This window comes from Aedes aegypti, chromosome 2 (assembly GCF_002204515.2).
Source record: "Aedes aegypti strain LVP_AGWG chromosome 2, AaegL5.0 Primary Assembly, whole genome shotgun sequence".
Lineage (NCBI taxonomy): Eukaryota > Metazoa > Arthropoda > Insecta > Diptera > Culicidae > Aedes > Aedes aegypti.
This window is the reverse complement of record NC_035108.1, coordinates 190,204,733-190,218,391: the sequence shown is the minus strand read 5'-3', so window position 1 is coordinate 190,218,391 and position 13,659 is coordinate 190,204,733. Positions and strand designations below refer to the sequence as shown.

The 13,659-nt window shown below is 38.3% G+C and overlaps 1 long non-coding RNA gene across 1 annotated transcript; it reads left to right on the top strand.

Moving 5' to 3' along the window:
- Window positions 1-9,470: 9,470 nt before the first annotated feature.
- On the top strand, window positions 9,471-10,124 carry LOC110676272. Its single transcript, XR_002500228.1, has 2 exons — window positions 9,471-9,836; window positions 9,898-10,124. It is a non-coding gene; the product is annotated as an uncharacterized LOC110676272 (long non-coding RNA).
- Window positions 10,125-13,659: the final 3,535 nt, after the last annotated feature.

Below are 13,659 nucleotides of genomic sequence, written 5' to 3'. Positions count from 1 at the left end.
AAGGGCGTTGAGATGTATTTGATCGATATGGGTCAAATTACTCCAGGGCATTGATACAGCTTTGAGTTTCTATTGATGTCATACAGGGCGTCAAGTTGCACTTGATTTACATGGGATGAGGTTAAATTAATCCAGGGCATTTATATAGCTTGAAGTTTTTAAATAATGTCCTACAGAGCGTTGAAATGTAGGTGATCTATTACTCTAGACCATCGGTACAGATTGAAGTTTTCAATCCATGCAGAGCATGGAGGTGCACCTGATCTACGTAAGACAAGGTCAAATGAGTCAAGGGTGTTTATACATCTTGATATTGTCTCACAGAGCGTTAAGATACAGCTGATTTACATGGCACTAGTCCAAACTACTCCAGGGCGTTAATAATGATTGGAATATTCAAGTGATGTGGGGCGTAAAGATGGGCGTCTACATAAAGGAGGTTACTCCTAGGCGTTGATAAAGCTTGAATTTTTAATGATGTCGCACAGGGCGTTAGGATACTACGGATCTATATGGAACAAAGTAAAATTACTCCAGGGCGTTGAAACAGCTTAGAGTTTTCTTTTTTGATCTACGTAGAATAAGGTCAAATTACTCTAGGGTATTGATAAAGCCTGAAATTTTCAATCGATGCTCTACCGGCCGATAGATATGGTGAAATCATTCTAGGGCGTTGATACAGGGCGGTAATATACTCCTGTTCTATATGGAGTTCTATATGAAATAAGGTCAAACTCTTCCAGAGCGTTGGAAAGTACAGGTTGGAAATTTCGATTGATATTTTATGGGGCGCTAGATTTTTGTTGATTTGCACATTATGTTTATGACTTCGGGTGAAAAATTCTAAAAAAATCTGAGAAAAGCTTCTTAGTCGTCGACTAAGCGCGACTAAGCAGGACGACAGGGCTGTCAACCGATTTACCGTCATAAAAGTCATACAAATTTAAATTAGGGATCATAACAATATAATACATGAGGTATATCTTAAAATGATAAAAAAAACATAAAAGTCTCAAAAATGTTTTTGGTAGTTTTGACCGCCCATTTATATGGAGCCCGACCATTGTGGAATGTCAAGAGAAGATGTCAAACGGACTTTGGCGTCTAAGCACCGTCGCATTTAAGATTCCATATACAGAACGAATGTGTATGTATATGGGCATTTCGTAACGATAAAGGCTCCCCCAGATCAACGCGATTTTTACGGCAACAGCGACGAACAATCGCCGCGATTTTGCTGCATAAATCTAATTAACATTCTCTTTTAAGCGTATATAAAGTACGACCGGTTGGCACGGTAAATGGCGTTCCATTGGTACCTCGCGTACCTGCAGGAATAAAATAGACCCCTTTTTGCGGTCCTTAGCCTCTTGCCCAGCAACTCCTATCCCTACCTCCTCGTGATACTGGCCGGGGTACGAGTAACCTTGGCGAAGATAGGGTAACCAACCCCCGGTGGGAACTTTGTTCGTATGCTGACAGGGAAGGGGGGTTTGCTTTTGCTTTTGCTTCTGCAAAACTTGAGCGTCTGTACTCCATGTTAGAAGCGGCTCACAACATCATCTGTTCCCCATGTCAGGGGCGGCTGATCATCGTCCGAGTGCCAGAGAAGGACTCTAAGCTAAACTGCGCACTATGGTCCTCCGAACATTTAGGGGGAATGGTCCTCCGGAAATCTAGGGGGTTGGTGTCAGGCCTTGCAAGCCAACTGTAAAAACACATCAGCACAGGAACGTCAACGAGAGAACTGCAAATCTCTCAACTTCATCGGAAGCACACGCATACTCTCCGATGTACTGAAGAACCGCGGTTTCGGCATCGTAGCGCTGCAGGAGGTGTGCTGGACAGGTTCGATGGTGCGATCGTTTAGAGGTAATTATACCATCTACCAGAGCTGCGGCAACACACGTGAGCTAAAAACAGCTTTTATAGTAATGGGTGACATGCAAAGGCGCGTGGTCGGGTAGTGGCCGATCAACGTGCATAGCCCACACTCTGGAAGCACTGATGATGACAAGGACGCATTTTACGCGCAGCTCGAACGCGATTGATCGATGGACGGCACTTCTCCGACATAACCGACGTCAGATCCTATCGTGGCGCTAACATTGACTCCGACCACTACCTGGTGATGGTGAAACTGCACCCAAAACTATCCGTCATCAATGATGTACGGTACCGACGCCCGCCCCGGTACAATTTCGAGCGGCTGAAACAACCGAATGTCACCAATGCGTACGCGCAGAATCGATAGGGCCCCTCTTGAGGACTGCTGGAGGACAGTCAAAGCAGCCATTAACGACGCTGCCGAAAGCACTGTCGGATATGTGGAACGGAGCTCAAGAAACGACGAGGATTGTCAGGAGGTTTTAGAGGAGGAGAATGCAGCGCGGGCTGCAATGCTGCAGCATGGTAGGCGGCAAAACGTGGAACGATACAGGCTGAAGCGGAAACAGCAAACCCGCCTATTCCGGGACATAAAGCACCGCCTGGAAGAGGTAGAATGCCAAGAGACAGATTTGTTGTACCGTTCTCAAGAAACGCGGAAGTTCTATCAGAAGCTCAACACATCCCGCAAAGGCTTCGTGCCGCGAGCTGATATGTGCCGGGATAAGGATGGGAGCATCTTGACGGACGGACGCGAGGTGATCGAAAGGTGGAAGCAGTACTACGATGAACACCTGAATGGCGTAGAGAACACAGGCACAGAAGGTCAGGACAGCGAAAGCGATGTCTACGTCAGCACAGCGGACAGTGGAAACCAACCAGCTCCAAGAATCTGGAAAACAGAACAGGTACCGGAGGAGTGGAAGCAAGGCGTTATATGCCCTATCTACAAAAAGGGCGACAAACTGGAGTGTGAAAATTATCGTGCAATCACTATCCTAAACGCCGCCTACAAAGTGCTATCCCAGACTCTTTTCCGTCGTCTATCACCTATAGCAAACGAGTTCGTGGGAAGTTATCAAGCAGGTTTCATCGACGGCCGCTCGACAACGGACCAGATCTTTTCCGTGCGGCAAATCCTCCAGAAATGCCGTGAATACCAGGTCCCTACGAACCATCTGTTCATCGATTTCAATGGCATACGACAGTATTGACCGTGTAGAGCTATGGAAGATCATGGACGAGAACAGCTTTCCCGGGCAGCTCACAAGATTGATCAGAGCAACGATGGACGGTGTACAAAACTGCGTGAAGATCTCGGGCGATCACTCCAGTTCGTTCGAGTCTCGGCGGGTACTACGACAGGGCGATGGACTTTCGGACCTGTTGTTCAATATTGCGCTTGAAGGTGTCATGCGGAGAGCCGGACTTAACAGTCGAGGCACGATTTTCACGAGATCTGGACAATTCGTTTGCTTCGCGGACGACATGGACATTATTGGGAGAAAATTTTAAACGGTGGCAGAGTTGTTCACCCACCTGAAACGCGAAACAATAAGAGTCGGGCTAATGGTGAATGCGTCAAAAACAAAGTACATGCTGGTAGGCGGAACTGAGCGCGACAGGGCCCGCCTAGGAAGCAGTGTCACGATAGACGGAGATACCTTCGAGGTGGCGGACGAGTTCGTCTACCTCGGATACTTGTTGACGGCTCCTCTACGGGCATGAGACCTGGACTATGCTCGAGGAGGACTTGCAAGCTCTTGGGGTTTTCGAAGGACTAAGGAGTCATTGAGAAAGGGCAACAATCTTAGTATGACGTCTATTGCTACTAAAGATCGAGATCACCTCTGTATCTCCATGGTTTTCACAGGAATTATTGTTAATGGGAGGGTTTAAAAGCTACATGATCAGGATTCGCCTTGGTAAGTGATGCGGTTAATTTAGCCTCAATTAAGAAAATTATCTAACAGTGCGTCAACGTTCCTAATGTCGAATCACTCAAAAGTTATTCTTAGTAACTGCGACAAATAAATAAAATAGTTGGTACGTGTATCTCTTTTTCAACAGGAATAAGAGCTTACGCCAACACTTATAGTGATGAATCATCCATAGTTTGTTTAACGATTAAATGAATGCAACATTGTCACGACACAAATTTGTGTTATGACAAGCATGAAATGCCACCAGTTAGTAATCCATCCTCGACTGAAGTCACTCAAGCGACACAGGAACAAAATACAAAACTGCTTGTCTGGGTTCCAACAAGCGTATTCTTTTTGCAGATCACAACAATTGTTCACAAAAATAATCTTCGAATATTTCTTATCTTAATCTTTTCAGACTTTCCTGAAGAAGGCTCCAACCAAAGGTCGAAACGTTGGATTTAATATAACCAATCCGATGCATTTTATTCCTGATCGGAGAAGCAAAAAAATCTATTAATTCTGCAATCCAATAGCCAATATAATGGTGTCAAAGTTCCTGAAATCTGAAAATCGATTTCGATAAGGGTAGATGTACCGGTTTTCACCATAGTAACAATATTTGCCGCTCTGGATTATATACTGTACTACGGCACAAATAGGCAAAACCGTTAAGTATCGCTTCAAAATTATATTCATAGAAACCTAAAATTTTACTAAAAACATAATGCAAAAAATGTTCATGAATTCGCCCTCCATAAGAATTCACCCTCCATAAGAAACCAACATAGGTAGCAAATGAAGGACCAAATTTAAAAACATGGCGAGTTCTGGTGCAAGTGGTCCACTATTCGCCAATTCAAATTTTCAAACACAGTTTCTGACCAGTTCTTGTACCATCTCTGCTAAACATGGATAGGATGCTTTCGTAAGTTTCCTTAGAGTGGCGAATACTAGACATTCTTCTTCTGCTTCTTGGCATTAACATCCCCACTGGGACATTGCCGGCTACTCAGCGTAGTGTTCTTATGAGCACTTCCACAGTTATTAACTGAGAGCTTTCTTTGCCTAAATTACCATTTTCTCATTCGTATATCGTATATCGTTGATACTCTATGCCCAGGGAAATCAAGAAAATTTCCATTACGAAAAGATCCTGGACCGACCGGGAATCGAACCCAGACACCTTCAGCATGCCATGGACGCTAACCACTCGGTTAAGGAAAGCCCCACTGGACATTTTGTTTGTGGTCAATTTGTCAAAAAACAAATTAATGTAATTAATGTAGTCTTTTTTTTTTCAATAATTCAAATCATATTGCAACTCAAGATATATGAGTATTGCAAAATTACGTTTTTTTCAGTTTTCATGATTGTTATATTGCCAGAGGGTTGATAAATTTCACAACAGACTCTTATCAAGTCCTCCATGAATTTTCGAAATATCTTTGGGACCAGGTGACAAATGATAAAAATAGACGCAGATTCTAAAAAAAACAGCTTTTAGAACTTAAAAAATGGTGATAAAGATTAAAAAAAAAATGAAAATTGTGGGCCTAGGTATCTGAAAATGATACCATTGGTTGAATATTTGAACTTTTTTTTCACACTTGTCAATTCCAAAAACACAAATTTTCTGTCCTTTTGAATTGATATATTTCCTGTACAATTAGGAAAAAGGCAAGTTTTAATGCAGAGTTCAAAAAATGCACATGAAAAGTTTTTATACCCCATAAAAAATACTTTAATTATAGCTTTAAATCAACGTATGCACAAAGCATATTAAGGTCCAGTCAAGTTGAAAGAGCGCTTTTCAAACGTCTTTTTGTGTACTTTTACTTTTCATATGCATCTGATTTACGACATTCGGATGCTCGAAAATTGCCGCGTCGAAGTTACGTCCCGTAAAAAAGCAAACAACGAAATGAATACCTTCTTTGCACATTTTATGGACGACCGGATGCAGGATCAAGGCGCCGGCCTCTCGACCGTTTCTCTATGCACACGTCGATCTATAAAACAAAACCACCGATTTCAAATGGTCCAGGTCTAGATGATGCATGGTTTGTTTGCACTCAAAATCTTTCAACATCATTAATCAATAAAACTCGGGCGAGAAAATACACGAAAATCATACCTCCAAATTTGAAGCAGAGGTATCAAAACGCAAAGACCGGCAAGGTAAATGAGTAGCAAAAAGGGCACCGACTGCAACGTCTGCCAATTCTAAGTATTGGCTGGGGTCCGAGCAAGGCTCAGGGTCACGATTGGCTTGTTGATTTGAACAACTCCCGGTTGTCGAACGAAATTTATTGCGGCCGCAACACCGAATAATCGTTCCCAAAACTTTGAATCGTTGGCTGGCGCCGTGGCAAATAAAATTGATGATGTAATTTCAAAAGCAGATGATTTCACTTTTCGGATTAGTTTTTGCGCTCGAATGCAACACGGGTGGTCTGAATTATCATGCTTTTAAAGTAAGTAATACCTTTATTGGACAGATTTTATTGTCCAATTATTTCAATCCTTGGGAATGATTTCTTATATCCAGCCCACATTTTCGAACGCACATGATACTGGATCGATGGGATTTCTCCTTTTGGAATTAACTTTTTAATTAACCCGAAAGTTATTGCAGAAATAACACCTTTAGCAATCGGTTTCTGGATTTCATCCTTGCCAAAACTGGCTTAAAAATTGGAAGTTTTATAGTGGTTTAATTGAAAAATTGTTGCTCAAGTAATGAACAACTGAACGAACTTAATGTGGAATACTTTCCGTACACGCCTTTTCTGCGCTGAAAAATTGGACAATTAGTCTTGTTCGTTCACCAATTGCGTACCGGGTGAGCATTAATAAGCGAATCTACATGGCGGTTCCTCGTCGGTGGAGCATTGAAATTCTTTGGTTTTATGTTTATGATTCAATAAAAGCAACTTAATTATTTTTGTCACAATACTAAAAATGTGGTTCACCTGGTTCAGTTAAGTATAGAATGCGCAATTTACTACCCATTCAATATAATCGGAAAAATGAAGTTTGGCCAAAACAAAATTTATTGCTATTGTTGAAGGCATAGCATATGCTTTCAATTATTATGATTGCTGTATAAGTGAATATTGGACAGAAGCGCTAACATCTGTCACGAAGTCATATGGAGATGGAGCGACCGTTAGCTTATCAAGATCTAATAATGTTAAGTTAGATAACGTATACTAGATCGCTATCTCAGTATATCTAGTTCTTCAACTTCAGTTTTTACTAAAAAGTTATAACACTAGATTTCTTTTACTACCTTTAATAACATAATTCATCAGGGGTTGAATTCTGAGAAAACTGAGTGATCTCTCACTAATCACTCTCTGTAATAATCATGATTCGCTGCACATCCTGAGATTCTGTTTATCATCTACTGCTACAGCTCTGATTATATCGGGGGACAGTGCTTTTTTACGAGGGTGAAGTCTGCAAACAATCTCCCTAAGAAAGGAGTTTGGGGATGCCGCACCAACGACGACCCACTAAAACCAGTCCATGCACTGTACATGAGCAATTATCGCTGAACTGCTCAAGTGGTGTACATAGTTCACCGACAATGCCCTTGGTCTCAGACCCTCATCTCCTCGGAACCACTTTACGGTATTTCTTCGGGGAGGGGCCAGTGTATATAGCGAATCTATGACAAAAGTTTATGTCAGGTTTAGTCAATTTGGCTTCGGGCTATTCGTTCAGCACAGAAATCAGTCATCGTAGAACCGAGAAGCAGAAAGAAAAGCTTTCTCATACACGCTCAAGAGCCACCCAAAGCAGCAGGTCGCTCCGAAACGTTGAAGAAAGATAGCGTCGACAAATCTAAGGCTGCTAGAGGGTGTTCGTACTGTGAAAATAAGAATTATCAAATACCGTAAAACGGGGTAACTTTGATAATGCGGGTAACTTTGATAGTGCGGGACCCCCAACATATTAAACGAAATAACGAAGTTTCTGTCAATCAGTTAAGAAAAATGAATGCAAAACTAAAGAACATTAGTATGACACTTCATGTCAAAGCTATTTTCATTGGAATCAAGTGCATTTGACGATTTTTATGCAAATATTAAAAATTTACAAGGTTTTAGCATATTTGCAACGCTTACAAACAATCTGTTCTACGACCACTATTTGATAAAATTATAATGAGTTCGTCACTTACCTATGACAGCCTAGTTATAGTAGAACATGAATTCGGTCTCAAATCTCTTAGCGAAACCCATTTTTACAAACTGGGACCATTTTTGTAATCTAAGTCAGAAATTTCCATATAGCGTTAAACGCCTAGAGGTATGCAACGCCCTATAAATGTTCCGTAATTCATTCAATCTTGTTCGATTTATACTCCATTATCAAAGTTACCCCAAAACAGAAAACCGACTTTCGATTATATGAAAAATTATAAATCCCTTCAGAATAAATCTTTTGGCAATCTATCAAGTGCAATCGATAGCTAGGATGTCAGTACTTGTTTAAAAAATATAAATTGTAATTCTTTGAAATAGCATGTAGAAATATTCAAGTTTTCTTCGAAAAAACTATCAAAGCTACCCCGTTTTACGGTATCTACTTTCCCAAAGTTCAATGAGTTGGGTATCGACAGCCGTTGGAAAGCATTTCGTCAAAACAGAAAAACCTTTGTCGCTCAAGTAAGGAATGTGGTAAAGATGATTGGCGTATACAGTCACTCCACAGTTATGGATCACAAAGGTTCATTTTTTCAGAACAAAACATGATGAAACCCATAGTGACGTCATACAAATCAAAATCACTTCTCAGGCTGTGCAGAATATAGTTGTTTACCTGAACAAACGTTGTACATCTCACAGATGTGGATCAGTGGGAGAGGAGGATCCTTATTATGGATCAAATCGACTCATATTATGGATCAGAGCACTATAACAGCAAATTACTTGCGATGTACGAACCTAGTGTGGGCAGAAGTTTGCTGGCTGAAACACAAAATATCGATTCTTTAATGACAGACATACTTTATACCAGCTATAAACTTATGTTCGTAGAGAAATACACACAAAATTTTTATCAAAAAATTTCCCAAAACAGGGTTTGTTGTAATATCCCTGAAAATAGTAGTTTTTTGCAGAACTAAGTTAAAATGTGAAAGTGTGTGACTTTTTTTCGCACGATCAGCCAAATTTTAAATGAAATTAAAGGCATTCTTAAGATAGGCCTAGAAGTACCCTCGCATTAAAAATCGAACAATATACTATTTTTATTTTGTTCCATGCAATGAAATTTACCCAAAAATTACAATTTTTACGTCTAAAAATTACTAATAGCCATAACTTTTCCAAATCTCAATCGATTTCTATAATATTCGGAGTAAAGGTCTTGAGCGCCATTCAAACCACCATGACATTTATATCATTTGTTTTGAATTGAGCAAGAAATCTTAAAAATAAACTCTTGCCTCACTTTACACTAAACGGGACCGCAAATGTCCGACGCATATTCATTTTCACGATGAATCTTCGAAAGTTGTTCCAGTGGATTGTTCATTATGACAATCGAAAGTGTAATGGACATCGCCAGGAATATCGCAAACTTGGTTGCGCATGTTACCATGGTAATTATATAATTCTTCATAAACAATTATTTCCATATTGCATAATAGCTTTGCAGTTAACGTATCAAGATTAAATTTACACTTGTAAAGTCACCTTTGAAGATGAAAGGACAACTGATCGCGGATTGGAGTAGCTTGGAGAACATCTGGTTAGACTGTAAGTGTAAACAATATTTGCAAAGCAATCATACAAAATAGTACAATGAATGGAACGAAAAAAAATGAAGACTTGAAAATAGAGCAAGGTGAAGGCGATAAGATTGCAGAAAAAATATAGAGGAAGCATCGGAAGAAGTTACCGGTTAAGTCTTGACTGAGAACGCTGCGTCCATTATGAAGTGATGCATTTCATACGGGGAAGACCAAAAACTGTGTTTGGCGACTACGTCTATCACCTCAACAAAAAGGTAAGCTGTCCACATATTTTATTAGTGAATATGTAAAAACTTATTATTTGTTATTTTTTAGATGTAAGATGCTCTCTATTGGAGTTGTATTAAGAAAAGGAGCACGGATAAGCAGAGCCAGTGTGGTGCAACACTAATTACGCGGTTTTCGGCAGGGTAGAGACGCCAAGTGATCATGTTCACCTTTCGTGTAGGTTAGAAAATGAATGTCTGTGCAACAAGCAATCCCTGAAAAGACGATCGAAGGAAATGAATTAATCTCCTTCTGTTATAATCAGCGCTGCACCACTTGAGATGAGTTAATCAATATTGGAAAAGTTGTGAAAATTTCATTGTCAAAGAAGCCGAGAGAAAAATGAAGTATATCCCCAGCTCCGGTCCGAAAACGCTAGATAATTACCGTAAAACGGGGTAACTTTGATAGTTTTTTCGAGGAAAACTTGAATATTTATGCATGTTGTTTCAAAGAATTATAATTTATATTATTAAAACAAGTACTGGCATCCTAGCTGTCGATTGCAGTCGAAAGATTGCCAAAAGATCTATTGTGAATGGATATATAATTTTTCGTATAATCGAAAGTTGGTTTTCTGATTTGGGGTAACTTTGATAATGAAGTATGAATCGAACAAAATTGAATGAATAACGAACATTTGTAGGGCATTGCATACCTCTAGGCGTTTAACGTTATATGGAAATTTCTGACCTAGATTACAAAAATGGTCCCAGTTGGTGGAAATGCTTTTCGCTAAGAGATTTGAGACCGTATTCAAGTACCGTAAAACGGGGTAACTTTGATAGTTTTTTCGAAGAAAACTTCAATATTTATGCATGCTGATGCTAAGAATTACAATTTTTATTTTTAAAACAAGTACTGCCATCCTAGCTATCGATTGCACTTGATAGATTGCTAAAATATTAATTCAGAATAGATATATTATTTTTCATATAATCGAAAGTCGGATTTCTGTTTTGGGGTAACTTTGATAATGGAGTATAAATCGAACAAAATTGAATGGATTCCGGAACATTTATAGGGCGTTACATACCTCTAGGCGTTTAACGCTATATGGAAATTTCTGACTTAGATTACAAAAATGGTCCTAGTTTGTAAAAATGGCTTTCGATAAGAGATTTGAGACCGAATTCATGTTCTACTATAACTAGGCTGTCAAGGATAAGCGACGAACTCATTATGACTCCATCAATTAGTGATCGTAGAACAGATTGTTTGTAAGCGTTGCAAAAATGGTAAAATCTGGTAAATTTTTAATATTTGCATAAAAATCCTCAAATGCACTTGATTCCAACGAAAATATCTTTGACATAATGTGTCATACTAATACTCTTTACTTCTGCATTCGTTTTGCTTAACCGATTTACAGAAACTTCGTTATTTCGTTTAATATGTTGTGGGTCTCGCACTATCAAAGTTACCCGCATTATCAAAGTTACCCCGTTTTACGGTACTATGATAACTAGGCTGTCAAAGATAAGTGGCCAACTATTCAAAACTACATCAGATAGTGATCGCAGAACAGATTGTTTGTGAGCGTTTCGAAAATGCTAAAATTGTGTCAATTTTAAATATTTGTATAAAAAGCCTCAAATGTTCTTGATTCAAATGAAAGCCACTCTTACATGAAGTGTCATACTAATATTATTTAGTTTTGCATTAATTTTGCTTAACTGATTAACAGAAATTATGATATTTCGTTTAGTATGTAGTGGGTTACGCACTATCAAAGTTACCCGCATTATCAAAGATACCCCGTTTTACGGTACTCGACAAAGTCGACGACAAATATCTCAAAACCTTGGACGGCACACTGCACATTGGGGAATTCCGAACCCAAAGGTGGAAAAAATTGATAAATTTCACAATAGAAAGATAAAAAAAAATAAGTTTTATAGCTCATTCGAAAGGAATTTTTTTCAGGAATCGATTGGTGATGGTTTCATGAATGTGGGGCCACTCTGGGATAAGCTATGATGCCCGTTTTGCCCCGATTCCTTGAAAATTTTAGATTTTCATGTTGTTTTGAGTAAAACTGTTTTATTGTGGAGATTTTTTCCCATGAAATCCATCATTTCTAGTCCATTCAACAATGTTTCACAGAGAACGTTATAAAAAGATGGAAATTTAGGGGATTATGGGGTCAAATGAACAATGAAATATTTTTGAAAAGGAATTTTTGTTTTAAATTCTTTCAACGTGTTTATGTGGATCTTTTACACATAAACAAAAAAATAACCAAATAAAAAAATCAAAAACGAATCTCTCAAGAAATCATCAGCCGTTTTTTCTGAATGCAACAAATTACTCAGGATCAGGTTAGTTATTCAATCATTACTGTAGCAATTTCGTGAGAGTCAAATTGCATTTTACAAAAAATTATTCGGGAAATAATTTTGTCTTTTTATGGATATTTGGTACCGTAAAATGGGGTGTTAAGGACTCGTGGGGTTTTAAGGGATTGAGCTTCTCAATCAAGTTTGACAAATCACAGAAACCTCGAAAATCGATATATAAGTCATCTGAACTACTCGATTTGTTCAGAGGATTGTGAACTGCATTATGTAATAGGAGCTGTCTATTAATATGAAGTATTGTGATTTCTAGAATTTGAAAACCTTTCAAAACATTTTTGTTCGAATTTTATGGGCTAAATACATTTATTTACAAAACCATGAAATATATTTGAGAAAAATTCGCGAGTAAGGTAGAAGATAAGGAAATTTAATTGAGATCATAGTACAGACAAAAACTTCATAAAATTATGTCTGGGTTTCGATTTTCAGAAATTTTAATGAAAAAAGTCTCGTTTTGAAAATAAGTGGGGTGTTAAGGAATTATCTATTCTAACTTTTCTAAGTAACTAAACTCATTCAATTTATGGCGTAATATATTTCAATATAGTTTTGAGTTGTTCCGTCAAGTTGAACTACAATGTAAAGTTAAGGGATCTATTTAGTAAGTCACTAAATATCTCCAAAAATGACTTATTTCAAAATTTGGTAAAATTGGTAGGAAAATCTAAATAAAAACTGATTAATGTGAATATGGTTTTTTATGATAATATTTTTATAAGTTGTTCCATCACATTGGAGAAAAGTTTGCATATAGGAATGATTATCTTATTTGAAATGGTTTTGGAGCTATTAATTCTTTTAAGTTTTGAGATTTATTGGCGTAATTTCGGTCCACGGGTTACATTAATAAACAATCGTTTTGATTAAAGCCGACGTTTCGAGCATTTATTTGCTCATTTTCAGGGCAAACTATATACTATTTGTCTGGTCAAGTCCGAAACATTAATTAATACTACTTACATCATTGATCTGTTTTTAAGTCAAGTGGGTTTGGACAAACATTGATTGAACAACATTACACTGCAATTACAAATAAATTTTGGACATAATAACTTAACTCACATAATTTTAATTTGAACGGAGCACAAACTTACACAGTTTTCACCCGAGCACATCTAAACAGGTTTGACCTAAATTACGCCAATAAATTTCAAAATCAGTCTAGACGGTCGATATTCCATCAAATTCTTTTAAGTATTACCTAAGTCCTAGATGAACAATTATAGTATAAGGTTATTTCCGAGCTTTTTTTGGAAAATATATGTGTGCGGTATAGTGTGAGCGATTCCGCTCTGTATTGGAAACTTTTCGTTAGGATTTTTCCCGATCATGCCACTGGGTGTTACATGCAAATCCGTTATTTGGTGTGGTGCTTTATTTGAAAGGCAAATTGGACACTTACCCTATTCACACTTAAAGCTTGTTGAAATTATCCATATTTTGACAAGTC